This window comes from Dermacentor silvarum, unplaced genomic scaffold (assembly GCF_013339745.2).
Source record: "Dermacentor silvarum isolate Dsil-2018 unplaced genomic scaffold, BIME_Dsil_1.4 Seq724, whole genome shotgun sequence".
Taxonomy (NCBI): Eukaryota; Metazoa; Arthropoda; class Arachnida; order Ixodida; family Ixodidae; genus Dermacentor; species Dermacentor silvarum.
The window spans coordinates 53,603-65,424 of NW_023606679.1; the positions used below are offsets into that span (position 1 = coordinate 53,603).

The 11,822-nt window shown below is 42.6% G+C and overlaps 1 long non-coding RNA gene across 1 annotated transcript; it reads right to left on the minus strand.

Moving 5' to 3' along the window:
- Nucleotides 1–2,357: 2,357 nt before the first annotated feature.
- Nucleotides 2,358–11,514, minus strand: LOC125941960 (uncharacterized). The gene is made up of 2 exons (XR_007464699.1): nt 8,302–11,514; nt 2,358–4,085 (listed from the first exon to the last, which is right to left on the minus strand). It is a non-coding gene; the product is annotated as an uncharacterized LOC125941960 (long non-coding RNA).
- Between the last annotated feature and the right edge of the window lie 308 nt (nt 11,515–11,822).

The window sequence follows — 11,822 nt, forward strand, 5'->3', positions numbered from 1 at the left end:
GCGGCGTTAGCATCACGACACTCGCACCATCTCCCGCAATGCGCCGCAACCACCACGACTGCCACGGGCTTAGCCACGCGGAGAAGCCGGACTACAGGAGACATGCGGGGAAAACAAAATCAGGGGACGCGTGAGAGTCGCGCATCCCCACACATGCGAAGGCTGAAACTCTATAGCTAGCTTTCTTGCCACTTGGCCAAGTACCAATAGAAGATCCTCATTACGCTCAACAGGGAAACCATGTATTTCAAAATTGCACCATCTCGTGTACTGTTCAAGAGCATTGATCTCTGGCCATGCTGTGGATGGCTGTAGCCTGACAGGAAACAGTCGAGGACAGTGTTTCGCACTGGGCATGAAGCTGGCCAAGTTCAGCTTTATTATCTGACACCGCAGAGAGTACGGAGTTGTATTTAGCGGACAAAAACTCGATAGACTTCTGAATTTCTCTCACAGTCACGGCCAACTTTTCTCCGGTGTTTTTGAAATCCAGTAGTTCTTCTACTTTAACTACAAGTGCTTCAACTGTTGTTGTGAGTTGATCTAGTTTTGATTCAATGACGTCAACTGATGTGAGAATGAGGCATCACCTGTTGCTCCATATTGCCTACATGTCTGGCAAGACCAAGCTTCGCTCCTTTCGGTCACCATTTTAGTGTAGGCACCCTCAGCAACCACTGAACAGCTTTTGCCGAGATGACACCCTCGCTTGCAGGAAGAGCAAGCAATTTGCCATCTGCAGACAACAAATGGGAGCACACAACACAAACATTCGACATCTTGGTGCCCTGGTGCAGTCAGCGGCAAACAAGGGATGAAAAAAAAATGACCAGGTCGATACAAAGGACTCACCGGCCGATAGCAAGGTGAAAGATAGGTCAGTAGCTGGTCTCGGTTTGCCGCCGACTGCAGAGAAGCCCGGCGGAAACAAGGTTTAAGTATACTGCGGTTGACACAAGGTGGATGACGACTACAGTGGCTGTGACTTCAGCGACAATGGCAGTCGCAGCGAGCAGGCCAGAAGCGTCCAAGGCAGCAGGTCAGCAGTCCACATGCGCCAACGTGCACTCAGCAACGAAACAGCTCGCTCCAGATATATCCTCCCACACACTGATACTGATGTAGCCGGGTATCCTGCCGATAGCAAGGTGAAAGATAGGTCAGTAGCTGGTCCCAGTTTGCTGCTGACTGCAGAGAAGCCCGGTGGAAACAAGGTTCAAGTACACCGTGGTTGACACCAGGTGGATGACAACTACAGTGGCTGTGACTTTAGCGACAATGGCGGTAGCAGCGAGCAGGCCAGAAGCATCCAAGGCAGCAGGTCAGCAGTCCGCATGCACCAACGTGCACTCAGCGACGAAACAACTTGCTCCAGATATATCCTCCCACACGCTGATACAGTGAAAGCTCGTTAGGCCCCCGGGAAATTCGGATCCTGCTAATTCGTACATAGTCTAAGCGAACTCTCGTTAAATCATTACGCGTCAGTATCGGACTGGTCCCGGTTTGCCACTGACTACACACTAGCAGTAAGCAATCACGTGATAGACTGAATCTAAAAAGGTGCCTAACATAGCTTAGGGAATGGTCTAAATTCACTTAAAATTAGTACTTCATGCACCCCTTTTTATATTTATTGTTGCACAGTGAAACAACATAACATTTCAAAAAATTAGCGTGGCTGGCCGCGAACGATGCTGAATAACGTCGGACTAGTATGACACCAGTAAGGGAATGTCAAGAAATTATGCAGCAGATATACCAGCTTCATCAAATTTCCACACGACTTTCTGAAGATGACCTCAGATAATGGAGCGGACATTTTTTTACTAGTCCGAACAGGTTTGACAATCCGGGTATCCTGCCGATAGCACATAGGTCAGCTTCCCGGTTTGCCATAAGTGCACTAAAAAAAAGAATAAATTCACTGCACTTTTTATATTTATTGTTGGACAGTGCCAGAAAATACGCATATCTCCCACCTCGATCCTTCATCGGCTGCTACCTGGATGGTAAGTACCGATTGCGGAGCCATCAATGCATGTGGACGCATGTAGTTTGACTGCCAGAGACAGCTACTCGCAACTAACAGCTACAGAATCACTAAAATGCACTAAACTGCAGTTCAGTCTGTGTAGAGTGTGTATACCAATTAGAAAGACCTATTTCTGGTACTGGTTCAAAATTGTACAACTTAGTATGCAATGAAGCACATAATGGTTGCTACAAACAAAGCATAGGAACCATACAATCAAGGCACCTTAACACAACAGTACAAGAAACTTGTTTACTATAAAATAATGCAATGATAATCTCAATAAGTACAAAAAAAAAAAAAAGCAACGCTAGGTACGCTGTGCCGTAACACAGTATTGACATTTATTGAATACCAGTAAAGTGCAAGGTGAAAACAAATGCAGTTCAGGGACCAACGTTCGCAACTGAGACATAATGTACAATGCAAAAAGGTGGTGTACTTGAAACCAGATAACATGCAGTCTTTCCTTGGGTCCAGAAACACATATTCTTTGTGCAGCAGCATCAATTCTTCGGGCTAATTGCATCGCTTTCTCTGAACACCATAAGATTCAAGAAAACAAGAGTAAAACTATGCATTGGTAACATGCCAGCAAATCATGTATTGATAACCGCAATATTAAAGGACACTGAAAATAAACACTTATCAGTCCATATCTACCATTGATCACCCTCATGTTACTACCTTTTTATTGTTCCTAAATAACCACTATTCCAGGTAACCTTATGGTAACTAATTAAAGAAAAGTGCACTTTAAATTACAACTACTGAAATTAGAAAGAACATGCATATTTCACTGTTTCTTGCACATGTGTCACTTCAGGAAGATTAGTATTTGGTGTAGTCACCCTAATGTTGGCTTCAGATTCCAACTTCTGCTAAACACATATGAGACCACAGAGAGCAAAGCATCCTTACACCACCTGCTATTTGCTGCTAATGAGCCACTAGTAAAAGAATTATGATCTAGGAGACAACCACAAAATTTCTTCGCAAGAACAACTATAGCGTTAGGCTTTTGCAGCCCAGAAAAAGAAGTCAAAAGAAGCTCATTATCTCATAGGGCTAGCTACATTCAATACGCGCTGACAGCATGCACCACGTACACATATACCTTAGGTCACGGTCCTAATGAGACTGTATAAAGACAACGCAAATCTATAAGGTAACTTAGGAGAAACATGTCGATAGTATTAAAGCATATATAACTTCAACATTCATTGTACTCAAGAGGAAAAAGAGGTTTAGAAGGCACATTAGGCAAATACCCTTAAAAAAAGGATGTGTTGAAGGCTTGATTCAAAATTTAAGCTGAGAGTACATGCACTCATATCAGGCGTCACCCTTAGTAATAAATGGCCCATATATAAGGGCCAGACACAGGTTTTGTGGACAGAATAAGCACAGAGCACAAGACATGTGATACATGGGACAATTTCCACAATCTTCCCATAGCCCCCATCATACGTATCAATATAAATAAACACACAAATAAAACGTAGCACAACAAGAGAAGAGAAAATGGAATGCAGAAAGGGCATTATGAACCTGTCACTCTGTACCGCGCTTACTTCAGCGGCAAACAATGAACTTGCCCAATTTAATCTGTTGGCTCGCATCTAGACTACGCATTTATTTGAAGAAAATGTACCCCAATATAAATCTCACTGGGTAACATAGATTTCAGAATGTGTTTCAAAGAGTAAATAGTGCACAATGCCCAGACGCGCTCGCATTATCTCTCAACAATACATAATACAAATGCTAAATTTTTGGCAACATTGAAAGAGGGAACTGTGGTGGCAACCATGGCTTCAACTGTGCAGGCTCCTGATCAGCAGGCTGCGACGAGAAATCAAGTGTTCAAGCGGGATGTGCCCTGCTCGATATTACAACTCTGGCTGCTGCTTTGGCTGTGGTCTTGGCTGTCGGCTTCCCTGAAGATAAGCATGCAGATGCGGAGGCTTAGTAGGCACAAACTTGCACCTCTTTGAAGTTTCCAAATTCCTCAGACAGGGTTTTCAAGCTGCAAGAACACTGGCGGCACCTGCGTGAAGAGTCCAGTTGGTAGCATTCTACATATGCAAGAACATTAACAACAGCAGGCACTTTAGGTGCCATGCAAAACACAGAAAACATTTTCCTACGGCTGCTGTGACTTTTGTTTCTCGTTTGTGAAAACTGAATATAGGTGTCATTAAAACAAAGCAGCTCCTAGAAAAAACACCCACATATTCTCTTTGGATATGCATTTGTCAGATCAATACTGATAACAATTAGTGTATTGTACCTGCCCAGGTGACACAAAAATTCCCACAGACGATCCCAAGAAGATCCACATGTCCCTCGTCCTAATGAAGATCTACCGTGGACTTCCGAGCAACGTCCTAGCCAGCCAAATCCGAAGAATGCACCATCACTGACGTGACTGGAATATGGAATCGGCACGTGAAATATCTTCTGCAAATGTGCATCAGGAGATATCATGCCAGATGCCTATGTATCTGCTTCCCAGACGAGCATCTCATTATATTTACTTAACATTTAGGTTGTCCTAACCAAGATGTCCACAGAAAGTCACACCAGGGCCTTTATTTGGCCCACACAATAATAGTTGGCCTCCTAATAGTTTTGTCTTTGAGTCTCCAGAAAGAGAAACATAATTTCTGATATGTGTGCGCAAATTATAACCCAATGAGATACGCCCCAAGCTCATGCATATGGGGCACTATAGTTCACATACTTTCTGATAGTGCTAACTTTGAAAACTTTAGTTATTTGAATATAACAAACATACACAATGGTACGCATTGCATACGTGTGTTATGGATGCAACGCATACTGTTCAGTGTCTGCCACAGGCACTGCGCATGTCCGCTGCAAACACTCGCAGCAGACATCAAGCAGTCGTTCTTATATACACTAAATTCGCTCGCATTGTGTTATATCTGTAAAGAAAATAGAGCTAGTTTCGTTATATTTTGCTGTAGTTACCAATTAATTGACATCTTGTATTACAGACAGTTGCAATAAAACATTGGAACTGTCTGTTACAGGTTGCTGTAATCAATAATGTGCAGTATGCCGAGATGCGTCCTAATGGCACTAAGCTGTCATACTATTGAGTTTTCAGGATCATTCTGGTACAACCGTGGATGTCCTCAGCATTATCACGATCCCTAGCAGATAAATATTACCAGCACACAACTTTTCTGAAGTGCTGTCTTTGAGTGCCATGCAAAGGACAAGCGTGAACTGTGCATTATCACGATTATGCTCAATGAAATGTTGAGCACAGACAGGCCCTGGTCTTCCAGTAACATCATTAACTTGTTCAACTTTTGAGTGATGCATTTATACAAGCAGAACGAATTTTAGAAACTGCTAAACTTGAAATATAGATTTCAAGGGACAGTATAGATTGACACTACAGAGTAACAGTGACAGTACAGAGTGACAGTATAATATAGATTTCAAGCTGCTGATCCTGAAATAAATGGATTGTTATCCTTTCAACAAGCATGTGAATTACTCCTGATGAAAGGCAAGCCTTACATGTAAGTAAGAAGTGCTTCCAATAATCTGATGATAATTTCCCAGCACGTATTATGCTGTAAACAAGCATTGGAAGGCTGTAATGCAACAACTTATGCAAAGTGTCTAATCACATCTTCAGGGTATTACACTCGAAACTGATCACAACAAATTCGAAGGGCGAGTCGAAATTACTTCGTTATGTTCATTATTGCCCTTTACTGCAATATCTGCCCAATGGAGTGCATGACTTGAAACATGCATGCCCCTCAAAACCACTGCAGGACTACGTATGTGATGAAACGTTAATAAAACAATAAAAGAACCTTCGGTATGTGCAACAAGTGACTTCCAAGTGCCTGACACGACAGCCTTTATCATGGTAGCCTTCAGTTCCAATGTGATGCTCTTTTGCTTCCGCTTGGTTCATCCATTTTGTCATGAAACCGGCAAAACGATGACATGGTGGAAGAGGCAGGCTTGCAGGCTTGCCACATGAACAACAAAAAATGTCCGTCATGGTCGAGCAGCACGTGGCACAGCACACAGCATGCAGACCATGAAACTTATTCAGGCTGACCTGCCCACCTCACGGGGTTCTGCTGTGTGAACGAGGAGGCCAATGAACAGCTTGCTCTGGCCAGCTCATGCCCGCCTAGATTGCACCGCAACCGATTCCAATTCTGTGGCCATGCCTAGCTGCACCAGTATCGTGGTGTGCCGCAATTAAAAAGAAGCGGGTGCACAGATCTCTAGCACTGCCCCTGCTGTAGCTCGTTGCACTGTGCAGATAGGTGTTGTGGCATTAAAGATTGCACTAGTGCGATCTCAGAGGTTACGCCCAAGCCACACCTAGCTCTCCCAGCCTGCACGTCGCAATGCAGTGCGAGAGTAATGTGCCCTGACAGGGAGCAAGGAGGAAGGCAGTGATCCACCGCTCACACATGGTGGTGAGAACAGCAGTGTATCTGCACAGTGTATTCAATGCAGAGAAACGACAGTTTTGAACTGATGAGTTGAACAATTGTCAATCACTGAGAAAAGCGATGTACAAGGCGTGCAACGATCAGGAATTCTTCTCTTTCGGAGGCAAATTTAGTTCTTTATATCCATTGGCAGAACAATTTTACCTTGTTAAAGCCACACCAGTCAAGCAAGGTCATTAAGTGCAACACTGTTGCCTGCTACTATTCTTGAGAAGCAAACACAAGCACTGGAACTGCAATCAAGTTCAACTTTGCTTGCACATATACCACAGTACCACCCAGTAGCTCCTAGAACTAAATCGCACTTAACTTACTACAGCTAAATAAGTATTTCCATAGCATTTCACTCGCAGGTGTCATTACGTCTGGAGCGACTACAGCATGTTTGTTGTAATGGTTCACAGTAAATATCCGAAGTTCTGCACCAGTTACAGAAAGTGCAAAACAATGTAGGCTTAACATCTCGTAGTTTAAGATTGCATTTGTACAAAGGACATGACAATAAATTGGACATAATACTAGTTATGACCACGTTAATCAGAATAAATCATCCTTTCTTCTGCAGCTTTTGCCGTTTCCTTCCATGCAAGTTTGAATCTAGATAGAGAAAACACGACCATTAAGCTTCGTTTTGACAATTCACATATAGAGAATGTGGCATTAGGCTTTTTGATAGCAAATCTCCAGAAGTGATGGAGGAAGTCACACTGCCTCTGGCTTCTTACGAGATGGACGGACACAGTAACACTAGTTTAGAGATTTTAACTGCTGCTGAAATAAAATTGCAGACTGCTGCTGGAACAAATGAGCTCACAGTAGGCAAGATGTAAATACACTAAGAAGGTAACAATCTGGTGATGTTGGAAAATAACTGTGAACATAGTTACGAATAAGACAGAATTTGAAAGAAAGACAAACTTAAAACAAGGAGCCGCCGAACACGGAATGCCACTTAAAGCTAACGTTTTGACAACGAGACTTGCCATGCCAGGCAGGAACTGATTCTCGTTGCAGCGTTTTCATGAATGTAGAAACGATGGAACCCAGCCTTTAAGATACAAACACAAGGAGAGAAACAGACAGACACACGCTGGGACTAGCAACAAGTTTAATGAAAAGAACCACGGATAAGTTTGCAGGAAAGCCAGATCGCGCATGCTTTTGTCATTTGTCCATCTACTTGTCTTCTGGTATGTATTTGTGTCTTATAGGCTGGGTTCCATCGTTTATACAAGTATGTACAAACAGGCCCAGCAACAGACTCTTCTACGTTTTCATGAACGTGTATCTCACTCACCCCTATGTCATAGAGTAAGAAAATAGGCCAGAGTGTGGTGTGGCGTAGCTATCACAGAGGTAGTAGACACATCAAAAATGGTAGGGGGAGAAACGTGGCATATATTACTCTGTGCCCTGGTCTCAATTATACGTTTCTGTTTTGCTTGCCAACTTTCTTTTCCTTTGTTAAAATAATCTCGAGAAACTTACTGACGCAGTCACAAGCACATTTCAAGCCAAGCAACATTAAGGGTGAACCGTACCTGCGATGTGCTGGCATTGCGCTGAAGTCACATGAAGGCAAAGTTTTTAAGAAATTCTCATAAACTGCTGCGACACCTCAACTGGGGTAATATTACAGAAACTCTATGGTTGAGGGAGCAGGAAACGTTTCATTGCACTTTAGAGATCACCTAGTGCCACAAAAAATTTGATGAGTTGGTTGAACTACAAAAAACTGCAAACCTTTAGGTCTTCTTCCTTCCATGACAGGACATGTGGGCCAAGAGTTTCTCCTTCCGCAAAAAGGTTGCACTGCAGTGCACGCAGGAAAAGGGACGCTCTCCTGTGTGGACCTGCAGATGCTGTTTCAGGTGGGCACTCTGGGTGAATGTGCTTCGGCAAAGGTGGCACTTGTAGGGACGCTCTCCTGTGTGGCTGCGCAGATGGCGCGTACGGTTGTAGCTACTAGTGAATGTCTCCAGGCACAGATGGCACTGGTAGCGACGCTCTCCTGTGTGGCTGCGCACATGCTGTTCCAGGTGGGCTTTCTGAGCGAATGTCTGCGGACAGAGGTGGCACACGAGCGACTCGCACTGCTCCACGGACCCCAACGCTGAGGAACCTGCAAAGTCACAGAGAGCACCGAAAGCGATGCAAATGAGGCATTGCACAACTGAACTATAGTGCTAAACCTGGTAATCAGCCACACTTGTAGGCCAAATACATGATAACCTTGGACAACTCAACCCACATATTACTGTTTGGGCAACACTGCAGTACATGTCTCACACAATTTCCTATCGCTCTATACATACAAATTCCTGCTGGCAATACATAGAGGTTGAATGTGGCATGAAATTTTGACATTATATACCTAAATATATGAAAACTACTCCTTCTATTTACGACTGCATCACACACTCGGCTATAAAACTAAAATGACACTTTTTCCGCACCAAAATGCACCAGAATGAAGCCCTTAAATGATATTAGAACACGCCCAGAATACAAAATGAAAAATATGAATATGAATGAAAGAAATTTATCTAATAGAAAACAAAAAACCTACGCTAGAAAAAAAAAGACATTTAGAGAGGTTCGAATGGCACCACATTTGCTGGTGAAGGACAACACAGCCACACTTCTGTGGATTAATAAAAAGATTGTTTACCTTTACCGGGGCACTGTAAACAAGTACTAACATTATTTTTTTATTACTTTCAGCAAAAGCAAAATGAAACTACAAAGTACTGAATGTAACTAATCCACCAGATTGTGTTTCTGTCACTTAAACTAATGCAAACACACACAAACCAAACAAGGGAAAATTCCATACTATGTATTACCTTGCCTAAACTACGTTCTCTGCACATTGTAAGATATACAGGATAGCCAACTGATGTGATAGCAGTGTTTCCCTTTTGATGAGGCGAAACGGCTGTTTTGCCACTTGTACAGATCGCGTCACTTGGCATTACTTCGCACCAGCTGCTAGATCTTGTGCGTTTTTTTCACCGCTGTGTCACCAACGACAGTCGTCCCGTTCGCCCCTTGTTTGTTTCACCTCCAACTACAGATGCTTGTGCTGTACATCGCCTTCAGCAAATCAGTGTACATCAATCTTTGTCGTCTCCTTCAGCTTCCACTGCAGATACTTACATGTGGATATTCGCTCATCATGATCACTTTGGATAAATGGTCTCGCTCGAAATCCGCACCAAGTTTTCACATGAAGCTCCCGCTATCTCCATTCCACAGTCTGTTCACGGTATTATAGTAGCAACTGGACCATCAGGAATACCTAGGCTTTTGCTAGATTTTCCGCATGCATATATCATGCATATATCACGACACAATGATTATTTGAAAAAGAAAAGAGCACTTAAAAGACAAAATAAATGGGACCAGGAATGCACTATAACCAGAAACTAAACCTGCAACTACATTCAGTTTTGCAGCTATGGTCTTAGGAACATGGAGGCAGCTCTTAGGAACTTCCTTGCTTCACAACCTAAACAACCCATCGATCACGGGACACTAAGAGGAAATTTTTCATTTCCTTTGCCGTATCCGCACCGTCACCCGAGAACAAAGGTGTTCTTGGCCTCTCTAATTCACCATCAAACGAGCTTAACCTGAAACCATTACATGCGTGCCGAGAAATCATCCTCGAATTCGACAAAACATAGGAAAACCAATGCGTGCTAGCTGGAGGCTGCAACCATGAGAGAAATAATACAGTGTGCCGTGACAACTGCGTTGCATGATCAGCGTTTGACACAAGCTGGGATCGAATGAAAGCAGCTGATTTAAGCTTCCAAATCTTATCCACTAATCAAGCAATGCAAAGCACATTTTTAAAATCGGACAAACCATGCAGCTTTCTTATTTTCTTGTCTGCTATGCAGCCCTCTTTGGCTGCGTAAAAGCTGCTTCTCAAGATGGCAATTTATTATCTGATTACAACAGCATGTGGTGCGCTGTATTTGTGCAAGCACCTTGGAAAAAAAAAAGGAGAGGAGGCGCAGCAAGGCAAAGGCATGCTACGTGTGCCGAGTGCAAATGTGTCCTCTGTATCATTAACACAACTGAGCAAATGCATTAGCAAGTGCCACAGTCGGATCTCCTGCACATTTTACACCATGGTTCTCTGCGAGTACACTGCAGTGTCATTTTCTTTACCCTGACAATTAAAGCTCAGTAACTGCTAAAACCAAGTTTTTTTATAATTTCTGTAAAATGATGCGGCAGCAAGCAAATTTTCGCATGTAAAGTTTATCCATCAATTGATGAGAGGGCATCTCTTCAGCAGCACGTGCTCTAATCTGAGGATGAGAACTTGAACAAGACTGCTAGTAGCTATATTCAAACGCATATTCCTTCTGACCGACTACTTTGAACAAACACAAAATCCTTCTCATCGACTGCATTTTGCCAATGGCAATACTTTTTCTAGAGTATAAGAAAGAATAAGTCAGGATTAACTGACAAGCTATATTACAGATCAAACCACTTCAAACTCGAACTCATGAAATTGGTTATCCCTGTGGAAAATCTCTTGTGCAGTTTCACAAGAACAATTAAAGAATAAAGAAATTTACATGTAATATTAAGCACTGCTTTTCTCATGAAAAATGTAAATATCTTGCCATGGAAAGGCATGAATCTGTCTTGATGATCCTGTCATGTCTGGTCTGCCATTATGAACTCTTTGCTAGTTAAGCAAGTCATCAACCCTTAAACAGAATTGGCTTAACAGCACAAAATGAACTTCACACTGCATTTGCAAAGAGAAAAAAAGAACACTCCTTCGAAGGGATAAAAACCTCGAATATTGAAAATTGTCATTTGATGTAGAAATGCCAAAAAAGTTTATCCATACAGATCAGTAGATTTGAAAACACCGTTTATAGTACCGTGTGGTAGAAGACAAGCTTTAACCTGGACCGAGTAGTCTTGCTCGAAAAAAGTTCATTACTGCTTGTCATTTCGAATGAAAAGCTCGTCAAGCTCGTCAAGCTCGCTGGTCGCATTTTCTTATTTTTTAGCTATTTGTTCCTGAGGAAGTCTTAACACATAAATTGGATGCATAATCTTGCAGTTAGCAGCTACATCACAATCAAATATTTTGTGTGTCAGAGACTGTGGCATTAATCTGGATCCATAAGACTCTTCAGAAATAATAAGAGGAAGTTGAATAAGACTGACCGAATAGGCTAACGAAAGGAAGCACTTTAGCTAATGTTGACTGTATTTTGGATTTT